Source organism: Piliocolobus tephrosceles, chromosome 7 (genome assembly GCF_002776525.5).
Source record: "Piliocolobus tephrosceles isolate RC106 chromosome 7, ASM277652v3, whole genome shotgun sequence".
Lineage (NCBI taxonomy): Eukaryota > Metazoa > Chordata > Mammalia > Primates > Cercopithecidae > Piliocolobus > Piliocolobus tephrosceles.
In genome coordinates this window covers 58619013-58634558 of record NC_045440.1, presented here as the reverse complement: position 1 = coordinate 58634558, position 15546 = coordinate 58619013, and positions in this window count along the sequence as shown.

The following is a 15546-nucleotide window of genomic DNA, read 5'->3' as shown; positions in this document are numbered from 1 at the left end:
ATAATCTGTATTCTTATCTACTTTTCTTACAATTTTTTTCATTTGTGAGATGAGAATATTAAAACCTGCCCCTATGTAAATGACTTCATCACATTCTCCTGACATTTCTAAGTGTTTTTGTAAATATTTCAGTATTATATCATTAGATGTTTAGAGGCTTATAAACTTGATTCCTTAGTAGTTTGATTTTTTCTCGTTAAAAACATCCATCTTTGTCTCAGTAATATTTGTGTTTCTGCATTTTTTGTGAAAGGCAATTGTCAGACATATATTTTGTTCTTGTATTTTAAGACACGCTTCTTATAAATAACATTCTAATTAGATTTTGTTTTTTAACCGAATCTGAGTGCAGTTATCTTAAAAAATAACTCTGTTCTCATCAATTTTAACTAAGGTTATGTTTAGTCTTATTTTTCCTATCATGTTTTATATTTATTACTAGTATGATTGTTTTTATTTTCCCTTTTTATACACTTGTTGGATTAATAAAATTATTTATATATATTTTTTCCACTCTGATAATTTGGAATTTTCTTGTATGCATATGTTTTTGCCAGTGCTTGTCCTTATATTAATTCATATTTAAACCTGTGTTTCTTTGTTAATAGAACACAATGAACAATGCTTTTTCTCCTTCTTCTTCCCCAAACAATAAAAATGGACAAGTTTTTTCTTACCTTAAGTTTATTATTATCAAGAATTTTTTTGTGATATTCACATACCAGCTTATGATATTATCATCCATTTATTATGCTCACTGCTAACTAGTATCTTATATTCTTTACTCCCCAATCTTGAAATTTTATTATACTGATGAACTTCCTCAAGTTATTTCAACAAAATAAGCACATGAGTAGAATATTTCTTATCCATATTATGTACACACACACGTGCACACAGAAGAAAAAGAAAGAATACGAATGATGGATTGTGATACTGAATTTGAAGTGCTTCCTTCCTCTTTGCCCTTCTCCAGGTGTAATAGTTTTCCATATTGGATACATATTTTAATATGTAATGATATACAATATTATATCTTATAATTTCATTATATTTTATTGTATCAATTAATTTATATACTATTATATTATATATATAATTTTATCTAGTATATACTATCAAATATATTTTAAAAGTTTATACTATATAAATATATTTATATATATAGTATAAAATATACTATACTATATATTGTCTCTCTCCATATATATGTATATATTTCTCTTGCTTTCTGTCACAATACTGATTGCAGGAACCATCTCTGGATGCTGTATATACATATATTTGGAGAGAGAGAGAGTATATAGTATAGTTACTATAGTACATATGCATATGTATATACATATATATGGAAAGAGAGAGACGGAGAAGCTTAGAAATACAGGGCATTAATGACCCTGGTGGTAACCTTCAACCAGTGGGGCATAAGGGATGGTGAATAATTCTGGTCTGCATTCTGTATGCTTCTTAGAGGAGCCAGCAGAGTTGAGGCCCTGTTGCTCACAGCAATGACTTTAGTAGCATATTTTTTGTTGGTCTTTCTGCTGTCTGTTTCTACAATAATCCACAGTCACATGTAGCTACCAGGTCATTCATGTTCTTTCTGTTCCCTCACTCATGTTTTCTGGGATTGCATGGCAAATAAAATCCTTCACCCAAGTTCCAGTTGAGGCTATCTTTTGGGAGAACCCAAATTAAGATACTGGGCTTGATTTCAAGTAAAAGAATAAATTTAACTGCTGTAATTAATCAGTATGTTGAAGTTGCTTATCTTGTAATAGTCAGCAAGACCAACGGGCCAACCAAAGTGCCTTGTCCTGTAGGAATCTGAGGTGACAGCTAATAGATATCATATTCCTAGGGGCAAGATAGACAGACAACCAACTAAACTAATAACCAGAAAAGGACATTACTACAGAAGAGAAGGGTATGTGTACACTGTGCCTAGTGATTACATCGGAAAATAGCCATCTCTTACTCAGTTTCTAGATCTTAGCTGCTCTCAGGTGCAGGTTCCATAGATTAAAGGGAAGACTGACTTTCTTTGAGAAAAACCTGCAAGGCCACCACCAATATTAAACACATTTATACTCCTCCAGAGAGGCCTCTAGTCATTTACTAGAGTAAGAGTATACTAGGCAAAGAAAGTCACCCAGACATTTGAGAGCTGTTGAACACAGGTCTTGAGCTGACATTAATAGTAGGGGACATGAAATGTCAATGTGGTTCAAAGTTAGGGTGAGCCTTGTTAAGATCATGTGATAAATGGGCTGCTGGTCTAAGTCCATTTCACAGAAGGCTCAGTTAGTATATTGATTTACTCTGTGGTCATTTTCTCAGTCACTTCCCTGTGTGTATAATTGAGATAAATATACTTAGGAACTGGCAGAGCCCTCAGGTTGTCCCATATCCTGTGGAGTAAAAGATTGTATTAGAAAAAGCCAAGTGGAGATTTCCGAATCTGGATCTCCCAGAAATATAGTAAATCAGGTGAAATACTATATCCTGGATTTAATAAGAGAAATTAGACCTCTCTTGGAGAACTAAAAGTTGCAGAGGTAGTAAGCCTAATCCTATTCTCACTCGATTCACTTCCCTGTGAAAACCATTAGAATTTTGGTAGATAATGGTGGACTACAGAAACTTAACCCAAGATTTGTTATGCAAATGGATTCCTTACTGAAATGAAGATAACCTCTAGTGCCTGGTATGAGGCCACAGATCTGATGATTATATATTTTTAAATACTAAAAATAGAAATTACCAAAGGCAGTTTTTTTATGGGAAATACAGCAGTACACCCTCACTCTTACTCCAGAGCTATGTTAATTCTCTTGCTTTCTGTCACAATACTGATTGCAGGAACCATCTCTGGATGCTCCGTTGAATATTACCATTATCAGAGTGCTTTGAGAATGCCTGCTTTACTGACATGGGGTCCTGAATAACATCATCTTGGACTGAGGGACTCATTTTATTCAGCAGTAGAAGTGTGACAGAGGGCACATGACTGTGCAACTCTTTTTTTTCTACCATAATTCATATTAAGGGACTAACTAAAGGCTCAGCTAAAAAGCCAGTTCAGGATGATACACTTCCAAAGGGAGCTCTGTTCTTCAAAATAGTCTATATACAGTAAATATTTAATAACGTTATGTGGTCTCCTATAGCTGGACTCTAATAGCCAACAACATGGGTCTGGGAACAAAGAGTGGAAATACAATCGGTGTCCTTCATTAAAACTCTTAGTAGCCCACTTGCAGAATTTATGAGTCCCAGCTCCACTATTTTAGGTTTTGCTGGATCAGAGGTCTCAGATTCCAAGGACAGAGTAAGTGATCAACCAACTTGAAGCTATAATTACAACTCCGGTCACTTTGGGATCCTCATGCTGGTAGGGCAACCCTCAAAGAAAAGAGTCAGCAGCCAGGAGAAATAACCACAATCATCATGAGTAGCTAGAGGTGCTGTTACAGGAAGCAGGGACGGGGAGGCATAATCTAGAACTTGGGTTCAGTGGGATCACCTCTTGGTGCTCCCATCTTCAGTGACAATATCAACATGCAACTGCAGCTACCAACCAGAGCCAGCAAAGGTACTCAGACCCTAAGAGTGAAAGACAGGGTCATCTAATCTTGCAAGACCCCAGAGCAGCTAAAGGGCTGGCTGAGGGAAGAAAGCCGGGAGTGAAGAGGGAGAGGACAAAGTCTAGTGTTGACCTTGGTACTAGCTGTGCAGTGGGATGTTTGTTTGTCCTACTATGTACTATGTGTTTGTTAGGGATTATGCTGGCCACCTCTGAATAGGTGACAAAGTTTATCAGGTAGCCTCTGTAGATCCGAGTCATGTGAAGGTGAACCAACGGAAATGCTTTTCGTGTCCTCCATTCTTCTCCTGGACCCACTTCTGACTTTAACTATGGCTGTGGTGAAGAATCTGTGTGCATGCTGCCTGCACCCCACCTCAATCACCCTCTGTTCCTCTCTCTGCTTTTCTGCCTTAGGATTTTTTCTTTCTTTCTTCTTCTTTTTTTTTTTTTTTGGTAAGAAACAGAAGCCCTTTTCAGCCCCAGATACAGGCAGGCACAGCTGAGAAACACAGGAGAGTTAACAATCCTAGGGACAGCTCTCAGGCAGTGGCGGATGGCAGCTGGTATGTGTGTGCTTTTTTTTCCCTTCAGCTCTGAGAGTCATCCTCACAGCTGCAACCTACATTGTGGACTCTTTATTGGATTTTCTCCCTCTCCATCTTGTTCCTCTTGCTCCTTCACTTCTCTTTCATTTTTTCCAACTTTATTGAGGTATAGTTAACAAATAAAAATTATATACATTCAAAGTGTGTACTGTGATGTTTTAGTATATGCGTACATTATTAAATTACCACAATCAAGCTAATTAACACATCCATCCCCTCACATAGTGTGTGTGTGCGTGTGCATGTGAGACTAGTTACGATGTATTGTCTTGGCAAATTTCAGGTATATAACACATTGTTATTATTTAACTACAGTTACCAAATTTTGCATTAGATCTCCACAACTTATTCCTCTTATAACTGAAAGTTTGTACCCTTTGACCAACAACTCTTCATTTTCCCCACACCCAAGCTCTGGTAACCAGCACTACTCTCTATTAAACCATTTAGATTCCACATATAAATGAGGTCATGCATTATTTGTCTTTGTGTGTCTAGCTTATTTTGCTTAGCATTCTGTCCTCCAGGTTCATCCACATCATCACAAATGGCGAGATTTCCTTCTTTTTTAAGGTTAAATAGCTTTCCATTAAAAATATCATTGTAAAATTCCAATTCCACATTTTCTTTATCCATTGACCTATTGGCAGACACTTAGGTTGTTTCCATGCCTTTCTTATAAACTACCTGCATCCAAGCACTTTTCACCATTTGTGGGGAGCCCAAACTAAGACACTGAGCTTACATTTTTCACGACAGAATTAGCAGTATTTACTCTGTTGGGATTAAATCATTTATTCCTCAGACACTTCTCCTAGAAAGCATGAAAATATCAAATTGTGATTTGAAATGAATAAGTAGAATTTAAGTATTTATTCAATGAAATCTTATTTGTTTTTGTTTTGCAAATTCATAAGAAAAAGAGATTTTATTGGATGAAAAAATACAAGAACTCTGAATGGTACACCAATACAAGATTGTCACTTGTAAAATGAGAAATATGATAATGAGTCAGACATATTCCCTTGTATGATGCTATTGCGATACAGCAACTACAAAACACCAAGTAATGTCAATCTTGGGCCTCTGTCTCAAGGCTGCTTTTCATTGTTTGGGCTACTCCTATTTTTGTCTACATTTTCTTTGTTCCTCTCTTTCCAACAATCCAGACTGTCTATTTTTCATATTCTGTTTCTCTTCTCTCTGTTTTTCTTTTAATAAAACATGTCTTTTGACATTGAATAGCTGTCATTTTGCCCCTTCTCATTCAGCTTGTAAATAATTGTGTTATTTGAGGATTTTGTAATTCAGATTCCCTTTCTCTAGAGGTTTCTTGAAGTACCGGTGCTCCCCCTTTTTTAAGATTGGTACAGTGATTTTCAGAAAAATCTGACTTGAAGGGACTTTTTCACATCCAAGATTTCAGATGGTACCTAAAGATTCCCTGAGTATGTTCTTCATTTTTCAGTGCATTGCTAGTGAAACGTTAGCCCTTAATAATTTTTTTAACAAATTAGGATCTCAAAAAAAAAATGATGAATGTTTTTTGGATATTCTTAACCTCAAAGTATTGAAAGCCAATTTCAGATCCAGAATTCTGTAGCATAAGAACCTAAAAGCAAAATCATTCACATGTAAAGACACTGTAGTCTTTATTTTTAGATAATATCAAGAACATAGTTGTGCTGTGGAATCGCTGACACATTCTTGCCTCAATGTCTTAACAAATAGTTAAGACAGTGCCCATGGACGGCCACAATGCCAAATCCTGTAGATGAAAACATGGGATGCTTGCTGTAGCTTTCAAAAACAACTATTCTTTTTATTATAAAACCATTAAAGGGGCACATGTAAAAAAGGTTTTATGGCAAAAGGAGAGTTTCAGAGGAATATGGAAGAAGGGAAGGTACTAACTGTGTCAGACGCTAACTGCCCTTTCCAGAAAGAAAATAAGAAAAAGTATCTAGACTCCAGACATGGACATGTGATGAGAAAGCAGAATAAAAATCATGGAAATTCATTTTTCCTTTCACTCTTCTCTCTTCCCCTTTTACCTTCACTTCTCCAAGTTTTCCACAATATCTTTCATTTAGAAATAGTAACATTTAAAATGAATGGACAGTTTGTTATTTGTGCTAAGCATTTACATAAAGCAAGGCAGCATGAAAAGCGAAACCAGTGACTTAAAACCCAAAGTCTTATCTATACAAATTACAGCTCCATTGTCCACTATGGACTAGGTTTTCCCTTTCTTAAATCAGTTCCCAGTCCGCCACCTGTAAGCCATTTTCCCAGCTGCACAGCCAAGGTAGCACATGTTCCATTCTTTCACACCTGGAATGCTGAGTTCTTGCATTCCTGCAAGCATAGGTCCCTGTCCATCCCTGAAATCGAATTCTGTTCCCATCTTTTTGGCTCACACCAAGGCACCTGAGACCTGACACACTTCCTTCAGGAAAAGTTGCTTCAAAAGCCACAGGGGTGAGTGATCATGCAAAATAGGATTTCTGGAAAGCAATGTTATTTAAACATGTGTCCCCCATCTCCTGCCCCCCCACCTTCAGCCAGTTTTTTTTTGGATACAAAACCAATGTCCACCATCTTCCTCCTGAGAACCACTGCCTGGGGGCGGGAGTGGGTGATGAGAATCAGGTTGAATTCAAAAACAACGTTAACTATCTGGTGGGAAGAGTGAATCTGAAATCTCTTTTTAAATGTACTCTCTCTCACAGATAGTTTCTAGACTGTGCCCTATGTACACATTCAGTTTCTTTCTTTCTTTTGAGATGGAGTCTTGCTCTGTTACCCAGGCTGGAGTGCAGTGGCGTGATCTCTGCTCACTGCAATCACTGCCCCTTGAGTTTAAGTTATTCTCCTGCTTCAGCCTCCTGAGTAGCTGGGATTACAGGCACACACCACCATGCCCAGCTTATTTTTGTATTTTAGTAGAGATAAGGTTTCACCATGCTGGTCAGGCTGGTCTTGAACTCCAGACCTCAAGTGATCCTCCCGCCTTGGCGTCCCAAAGTGCTGGGATTGCAGGCATGAGCCACCATACCCAGCCGTACAGATTCAGTTTCTAAGGAAGGTTTTGCCTCGTGCAAACACTGAGGCGGCTCCCAAATACAGCAAACCATGGGAAAACCTCCATGTGAGTTTAAATAGGTTGAGTCTGTCACTATAGTAACAAAACTGATTTGCTAAATGAGTTTGCAGTATCCCACAAAAGACAAAAAATAAATTGGAGCTGATTTGGTAGGAAATGTCATTTTTCAAAAGTTGATATAGTTAATGAGGATGCAGAGGGACTATTTGCTTTTAATTATGAAATGTTGACATTTTAGGGCTTGGTAACTTGGGAATGGAGGGACATCTGTAGAATATGTTGGGCACTTGTATCCTGTTCCTTGGTGTTTTTTTTTTTTTTTTTTTTTTTTTTTGAGGGAAAGCTTATTTCAGACTACTGGGTTTACAGTTGAATGACAAAATGGGATCTTTCCAATTACCAGATTTATTTAATATATTTTACATCAAGTGAGAAAAATATTTATAAGGTAAGAATAAGCTTTAAAAAACCAAATATGCAAAATCCCACACATTTGCTCCTATTATTTGCTACCTGATCTGTATTTAATGCTAAGCTAAATCTGTATTCCCAAGTATTTACTATTTAATTAAATGCTCCCTTCTGTTGTTAACTGCAGACCTGCGAAGCCATTATTTATTGCCAGTCTCTCTCTCTCTCGCTCTCTCTCTGTTTTTTTTTTTTTTTTTTTTTCACTCAGGCTGTATTCTGGATTACATAACTGGTCGGAGTGAACTGTCAAGGCTCGGCATTCACAGGCATACCTCCCACCCAAACGCCAGCCCGGGCTTTTCAGCCTCAGCTGTTTTTCTTCATTTTCTCCTGGCGCAAGTCATAATTCTGTTGACTTAAGGCAGATCATTTTGTTTAACCATATATATTTATTTAAAATGAACTTTGGACTCAAATAATGCCTTTGTTGTCAGTGTGAGTGCTATTTCCTTTCGAAATGTAAAGAAAGTTGATTTTGCTCATTTTGTAGTTTGAAAGAAGCCAGACTCGCAATACAGAACACTAAAAGCTTGGCTTTCTCTATAGAGCATGGCCAACTCTAGAATAAAATTTCTTTGCATAAATCTTTGGCTAAACTCTTTTGATGTGATCTATGGCCAAGTTCTCATCTCCTTTCCCTCAGCAGTACATTTTCTCAGAATACAGAGTTCTCATTAATGTCAGTGGGTCAAAGCCTACCCCAGGGCTTTTTTCTAATCTCATTAATGTCAGTGGGTCAAAGCCTACCCCAGGGCTTTTTTCTAATTTCATTAATGTCAGTGGGTCAAAGCCTACCCCAGGGCTTTTTTCTAAAAGAATTTCATGCTCAGGGCAAGATTCTGCTGAGAATACATGAATGATGACAAACAAAACAAAACAAAGCAAAACAAAGCAATGTGATTGATGCTAACCTGAAACACTCATTTTTAAAAGCAATTTCTGAGTGTTCTGTTTATTTCTATGATACTTATCATTGATCTATACCAGGACTTTTACTCTTTGTTAGGAGGACAGAAATATTTGGAAAGTGCTGAGAAACACTGTCAATTTCCCAGTGCCTATAGATAGACACAAAGGCAGATACAAGGCTGGGCGCTATGGCTCACGCCTGTAATCCTAGCACTTTGGGAGGCCGAGGCGGGCCGATTACAAGGTCAGGAGATTGAGACCATCCTGGCTAACACAGTGAAACGCTTTCTCTACTAAAAATACAAAAAGTTAGCCAGGCATGGTAGCACCCGCCTATAATCCCAGCTATTTGGGGGGCTGAGGCAGGAGAATAGCTTGAACCTGGGAGGCCGAGGTTGCAGTGAGCCAAGATTGTGCCATTACACTACAAACTGGGTGACGGGGGGGCTCCGTCTCAAAAAAAAAAAGATAGGTACAAAAGGCTATTTCCTAGTATCGGTTCATCCCAAGAAGTGTCACATGATTGTAAAATGTTTTGGCTAGAGTGATACTATAGAATAATTTCTTGTTTCCTTTGTGTTGATTATAGTAGCAGTAAAAATTACAGCATGCTCTGTTTTTGTTTATTCAGTTATTTACTAGTACATGGGATTTCATTTTTCTGGCAAGGGATTTATTGAAAATGAAATAGCTATATTGAAAATTTAGTAGTGATTTAAAATAAATAAATGATTTATTCAGGCTTTTTAAAGGATAAAAATTATAAGAAGCTAATGAATCTCTTATGTAGCCCAAGTCTTAAGTGGTCATGAGCTCTAGCAGATTTTTTGACAAAGTTAACTCCAGGACACATTAAAAATATGAAAAATTATAAATAAAAAGGCATGCTTGCTTGAAAACATATCATGTTTATTTAATGTCAATGCTTTGTTACAAAATTCCACAAGATGTATTTTCTTAGCCAGTGTAAATGCTTCACATTTGTGACTGGACTTTGATTAGTGGCAGTGGTTTAAATGGTATTACTGAGCAGTTTTGAGATCAGTACTTCAAACAAGAGGAACAGTATCTTGGTAATGAGAAGGCTGTGCTTTAGGAATGTACAAATTTAATGAGAAATAAGCTTCCAAGGAAGCTTTTGATAGAAATAATTCCTGGTGTGGAAAACATTGAATGTTTGTCTTCCTCAACAAATGATTTTATTGCTTCTGCATAAACATATAAGAACGTATCATAGCCACATGAAAAATAGTGTATAACTTAACAGTTAATTTTTCCATTTGATCCAACAAATGTTCAGCATGCAGGAAATAGACCGATAGCATATACCACTCACTGTGTCTCCGAACTTGCTTACATCATGCATTTAATGAGAAGTTTTCTTCTTGTGATGCAGCCTTGTGAGGAAGATTCTTGTCTGCCCTGTGTGACTATGGTTTGTCTCTGGCCTCCCCTCGCCTCTGGAAGTTACGATGCTAGCAAGGTTTGTTGATAATGCTGCTCCTGAGTATGGGGTGTGCAGTCTGAGTTTTGCTTTCATTATTGTGAGGAAGCTGCAGAATGCCAGACAGTCTCTGAGGCATTACTATAAATGTAGATTGTGAAGTGCAAAGCACCAGGGAAATTATGTTTCACAATTTGGGTATAGGGAGAAGAGAGGAGATTCAACTTTAAACATAAAAGGGTCAGTTTAATGAAGGCTTGGGGTGATTTAGGCAGAAGCACTGTCAGTAGCAGGGCTCATTCTCTCCAAAGACCTATGTGAATTAAGTGATCAAAGGTATTGTTCATAAGGATTGAATAGGCAGGCACATTTAAAGACCAACTGAAATCATTAGTAAATGAACAAGATTGCATGTGGGTGGAATGACCAATGAATAGGCTGATAGACACATTGAAAGAAAGACCAGCTGACATCATTAATAAATGGACACACTTGCTTGTTAAAATAAAAATTCAATTATTATTTTAATTTAAAATTTCATAATTTAATTTAGTCTCTATTTTCTTAACCATATGATGCCGGTGCACATATTTTAAAAGGGCACTGAATCGTGAGGACAATGACATGAAACTTCTTAAATATTCTAACATATTTATATAGAGAAAATCGTTTTGTCCTTAGTATATAGATGCCTTCTCTGCCTAACCCCTGGTTAGTGGGCAGCTCCAAGATCAAGGTAGATATAACCATAGCTCAGGAGAAGTATGGTGGATCATTGCTCTTGTCAAATCTACTCTGTGCAAATTAGACTTTTCCATGTAATTAAATTTTCACACATTTGTGGCCAATGGCTCTATTGAAGTCGACTAGAGAACATGTGGATTGTTACAGTGTACAAAGGATTCTGTGATTAATTTGCTACTTTGTTGGGACTTCCTGTGATCTTGGCCAGCTTTTTAGCCAAAGGATTCATTCCGAAGCTACCGTCAGTTCTAACAGTTGATCAGTCTTTGATTTTGGTCTGCTTTCTTAGGAGAATGCCCAAGAAAATCTTTGTTAGAATCACTTATTAATTTATAGTCCACCAAAATTGATTTTCATATCATGTTTCTTACATGAAGGAACTATCTTGACCAATATTTTTATTTGATCAGACAAAATTAATTTTTTTCATTTGCTCCACTTTGCCAATATAGTTAGAGCCAATCGGAGAGTTCTCTGATCTTCAGTTTTGAGTGGAATTGCATGTAGTTTATCGGGTTTAATCATGTAATTGACAGACTAGCCAGAAAGATTTAAGATTTCAAGGGCTAAGCACAGTTGGTATAGTGCTAGCCTTTTGTAATCCAACCTGACTAATTTCAAGGGATGAAAATAACATTAGAATAAATGCACAGGAACTACAAAATCGAAGGGCAGTGAATTTACTGTTTTACTTAAGATTATCAAAAAGTAATAGTTAAAAAATGAAAACTTTTAAAAGTGGTTTTTAAATGCCATAGCATAAACCCACGTTTTTCTGAAAGTGCTTTGTGCATTTTTTTCTTATAATTTCCATCTTTTTATCTATAACAGAGTGTTAATCTTCCAAGTTAAAATGAAATTTGAAGCATTTAAAGATCACTGTTGATAACACTTACAAGCATCATGCTGATTAGGCACTAAAGTAGCTGAAAAAGTGGTATTGGTAAAACTTATAATGGTTTTTCTAATGTCAGATCATAAAAAACGTCACTTACATTTACAAAATTTATTTTTACTAGAAGACTATTACTATGTCCATTATAGTTTTGCTCTGGATTATATGCTTCAAAAATGTGTTGATTTAATACTTTTTATTTATAAAGGAAGTGATTTATTTTCAATGAACTGCCTGTATTCAAACTTAAGTTCTACGATTTACTAGCTGTATGATCTTGGGCAAAATACTCAAACTCTTATTTGCTGTGTGCCTCAGTTTATCTGTAACATGGGAATGATAATCAGCCCTACCTGTTAATTTCTTAGAAGATTTCAATGAGTTATTTTTTTAAGGTGTACAGAGTAAGTTTCTACATGTCTGTTAAATAAATAAATAAATCACACTTGACCTTTTTTCCTTTGTCATTTGTTCCTTCCTGTCTGTTCCCTTCCTCCTTTCCTCTTTCCCTACATGCCTTTATGCCTTTCTCCACTCTTCCTTTTCTTCCTTTCTTATCTCAACACAGCAGAAGGCTGAGACAGAAGTTTTATTGAGATCTTTTTTATTAGTTTGTTGGCTAACAGATATTTTTAATGGCTTTACTTCTCATGTATATTTTATGTCCTTCTATTTTCATATTTTTTTGGCATCATAAGGAAACTCTACTCTCCATGGAAAATAAATACATAAAAATCTAGACTGAAAAGCCCAAGGTGTGTTTCGTAATTAAATCATCATCATGAAGGTGAGATTAGGAGAAACGGAACAGTTTGACATTTACTGACATTACTGATGCCCAGAAGTCAGAGCCTATTTTCAGAGCTTGTTTGAAGGTAATGGTGCCCAGAGCTGCTTAATAAAGATAATGGGCCAATGTGATTAAGGAACTTTCCTTCAGGGACCTTACAGTGATGATCAAAGATCTGATGCCTCATTGAAAGCATGTCAGTATCACCTCATTTTAACATTGAATGAGTTCACCTTAGAATTACATTCACATTAGTGTTAGTTAGACGTCCAGTATCAAGTATCAAGGAGCAAGAGAAGAAAAATTGAAAATATATTCATCTAGAAATCAGCCATATACCTAAAGAAAGCATTTTAAAGATCGTTATAAAAGATGTGTACTAGGCACTGTGATTTCAAATACAAACTAATAAAAGAAACCCTTGAAATGGGGGCAACTGAGTTTCAAAGAATTTTCTCAATCATGAAACTAATATTATCATTCGTGAGAACCATTCTAGGAAGTATTCCAAAGAATATGCCTTTGGAAATGCCTAATATTTATTTTGACTTAGATTGTCTTAGTTTAGTATCTTTTGTTTCCCAGGATTTAGCTATTTACAGAGAAGATAAAGAATTTCCTACCAATGTGAAGGAACTAAATTTAGATATAACTCACTGAAAATAATAATTCATTGACTAATTGCACATGTGACAAACACTCACCGTCTTTATGAAACATTCTTGGTTGAATCATCTTCAATGTCAAAGCCAGTCTTAGTATAGGAATAGTGACCTTGAGTGCCTTCTGCTGAGGCCCCGTGAACAGACGAACAGGCAAACAGCCATAGATACCCTGGGCTTGGGGTGGGTGCTGTTAATCCATTGACCAGGCACTCTTTCCTGCTGAGCCTGGAACCAGCCTCGGACCCCGTCTCGTAGTGTTCCAGGCAGGTACCGAGGATGGCACATAAGATGAAATTTATTTTCCATCCCACCGCAAATTCACCTTTCAACAAGGTGCATGAAATACCATAGATCCTTAGCTCTTCAAGCCAAGAAGGAACAGCCAGATCCTGATATTGCATCTTCAACTTAGGGGGATATTATATATTCCTGAAGAGTAAGAAACAGAGGAACAGCCATGCTAGAGATTCCAAGACCTGCTATTCTTATTCTATCTTTTTGCGAACGCTTTGTGCTCCTTGCTCATTGTTATTTCCCAAGTAAATTATTGAAAGAGGCTTCTTCAGTTCAATGCATACAAGTTAGTTATGGTCATTAGCCTCAATTCATTACTCTGAAAACAAATTATCTAATTAACATAGCTGGGCAAGTGCTATGATGAAGACCAGGCTGCTCCTGTTGGTGATTGCCATATTCCACCTTGAGATTGGGCTACTTTGGCAGCTTACTTTATGCTCTGGGGACATAGCACAGGAAATAGGAAAGGGCCTCATTATACACCAGAACAACTTATTGCAGGTAGCTGCTTCCATCCCTAGTGCCTGCCTGCTGTCCAACCCTGCTCAGACCTCCGGGGTAACCATCAACTTTCAAGTACCAAGAACTCTGGAGGGAAACACATGCTTATGTGTTCTCTGTACTTGATACAGGTAACCACACACTTACCTATCCACATGAGTCCCTCTTACAGATATACCTTGGAGACGTTGTAGGTATGGTTCCAGATTCCAGATCCCTGCAACAAAGTGAATATTGCAATAAAGCAAGTCCAAACTTTTTGGCTTCTCAGCACATACAAAAGTTATCTTTACCCTATACTATAACCTATTAACTATGCAATAGCATTATGTCTAAAAAATGTGCATACCTTTTTTAAAAAATAGTTTGTTACTAAAAATGCTAACGATCATCTGATCCTTCAGCAAATGGTAATCTTTTTGCCGCTGGAAGGTCTTGTCTCAATGTTGATGGCTGCTGACTGATCAGGGTGGTGGTTGCTGAAGACTGTAGTGGCTGTGGAATTTCTTAAAATAAGAAAACAATACACTTTGCCTCATCAATTGATTTTTCCTTTTACTAAAGATTTCTCTGTAGTATGTAATGTTGTTTGATAGCATTTTAGCCTTCATAGACTTGTTTCAAAATTGAAGTCAATCTGCTCAAACCCTGCCACCGCTTTATCAATTAAGTTTATAGAACATTCTAAATCATTTCTTTTGACAGATCCTTTGTTATCTTTTAAATAATGTTTACAGCATCTTCACCAGGAGTAGATTCCGTCTCAATTAACCATTCTCTGTTCATCCATAAGAAGCAAGTCTTCATTCATTTGTTTTATAGTGAGATTGCAACAATTCAGTCACATCTTCAGGCTCCACTTTTAATTTTCTAATTCTAGTTCTCTGGCTATTTCCACCACATCTACAGTTACCTCCTCCACTGAGGTCTTGAACCCTTCAAAGTCTTCCATGAGGAGGCTTGTAATCAACTTCTTCCAAGCTCCAGTTAATGATATTTTGACCTTCTCTGAATCACAAATGTTCTTAAGGGCATCTAAAATGACAAATTCTTTCAAGAAGGTTTTTAATTTACTTTTCTCAAATCCATTGGAAGAATCACTATCTGTGGCAGCTAGAGCTGTACAAAATGTATTTCTTAAATAATAAGACTTGAAAGTCAAAATTGCTCCTTCATCCATGAGCTGCAGAATGAATGTTGTGTTAGCAGGCATGAAAACAACATTTACCTCTTTCTACATTTTCATTAGAGCTTTGGGGTGACTAGTTAGGTACATTGTCAATGAATGATGATATTTTGAATCTTTTTGTTTCCATAGCAGTATGTCTCAAGAGTGGGCTTAACATATTCAGTAGACCTTCCTGTAAACAGATATACTGTCATGCAGGCTTTGTTGTTTTATTTCTGCAGCACATGCAGAATAGATTTAGTTTAATTCTTAAGGGCTCTGGAATTTTTTGAGATGTTAGCATTGGTTTCAACCTAAAGTCACCTGCTGCATTAGCCCCTACTATGAGAGTCAGCCTATCT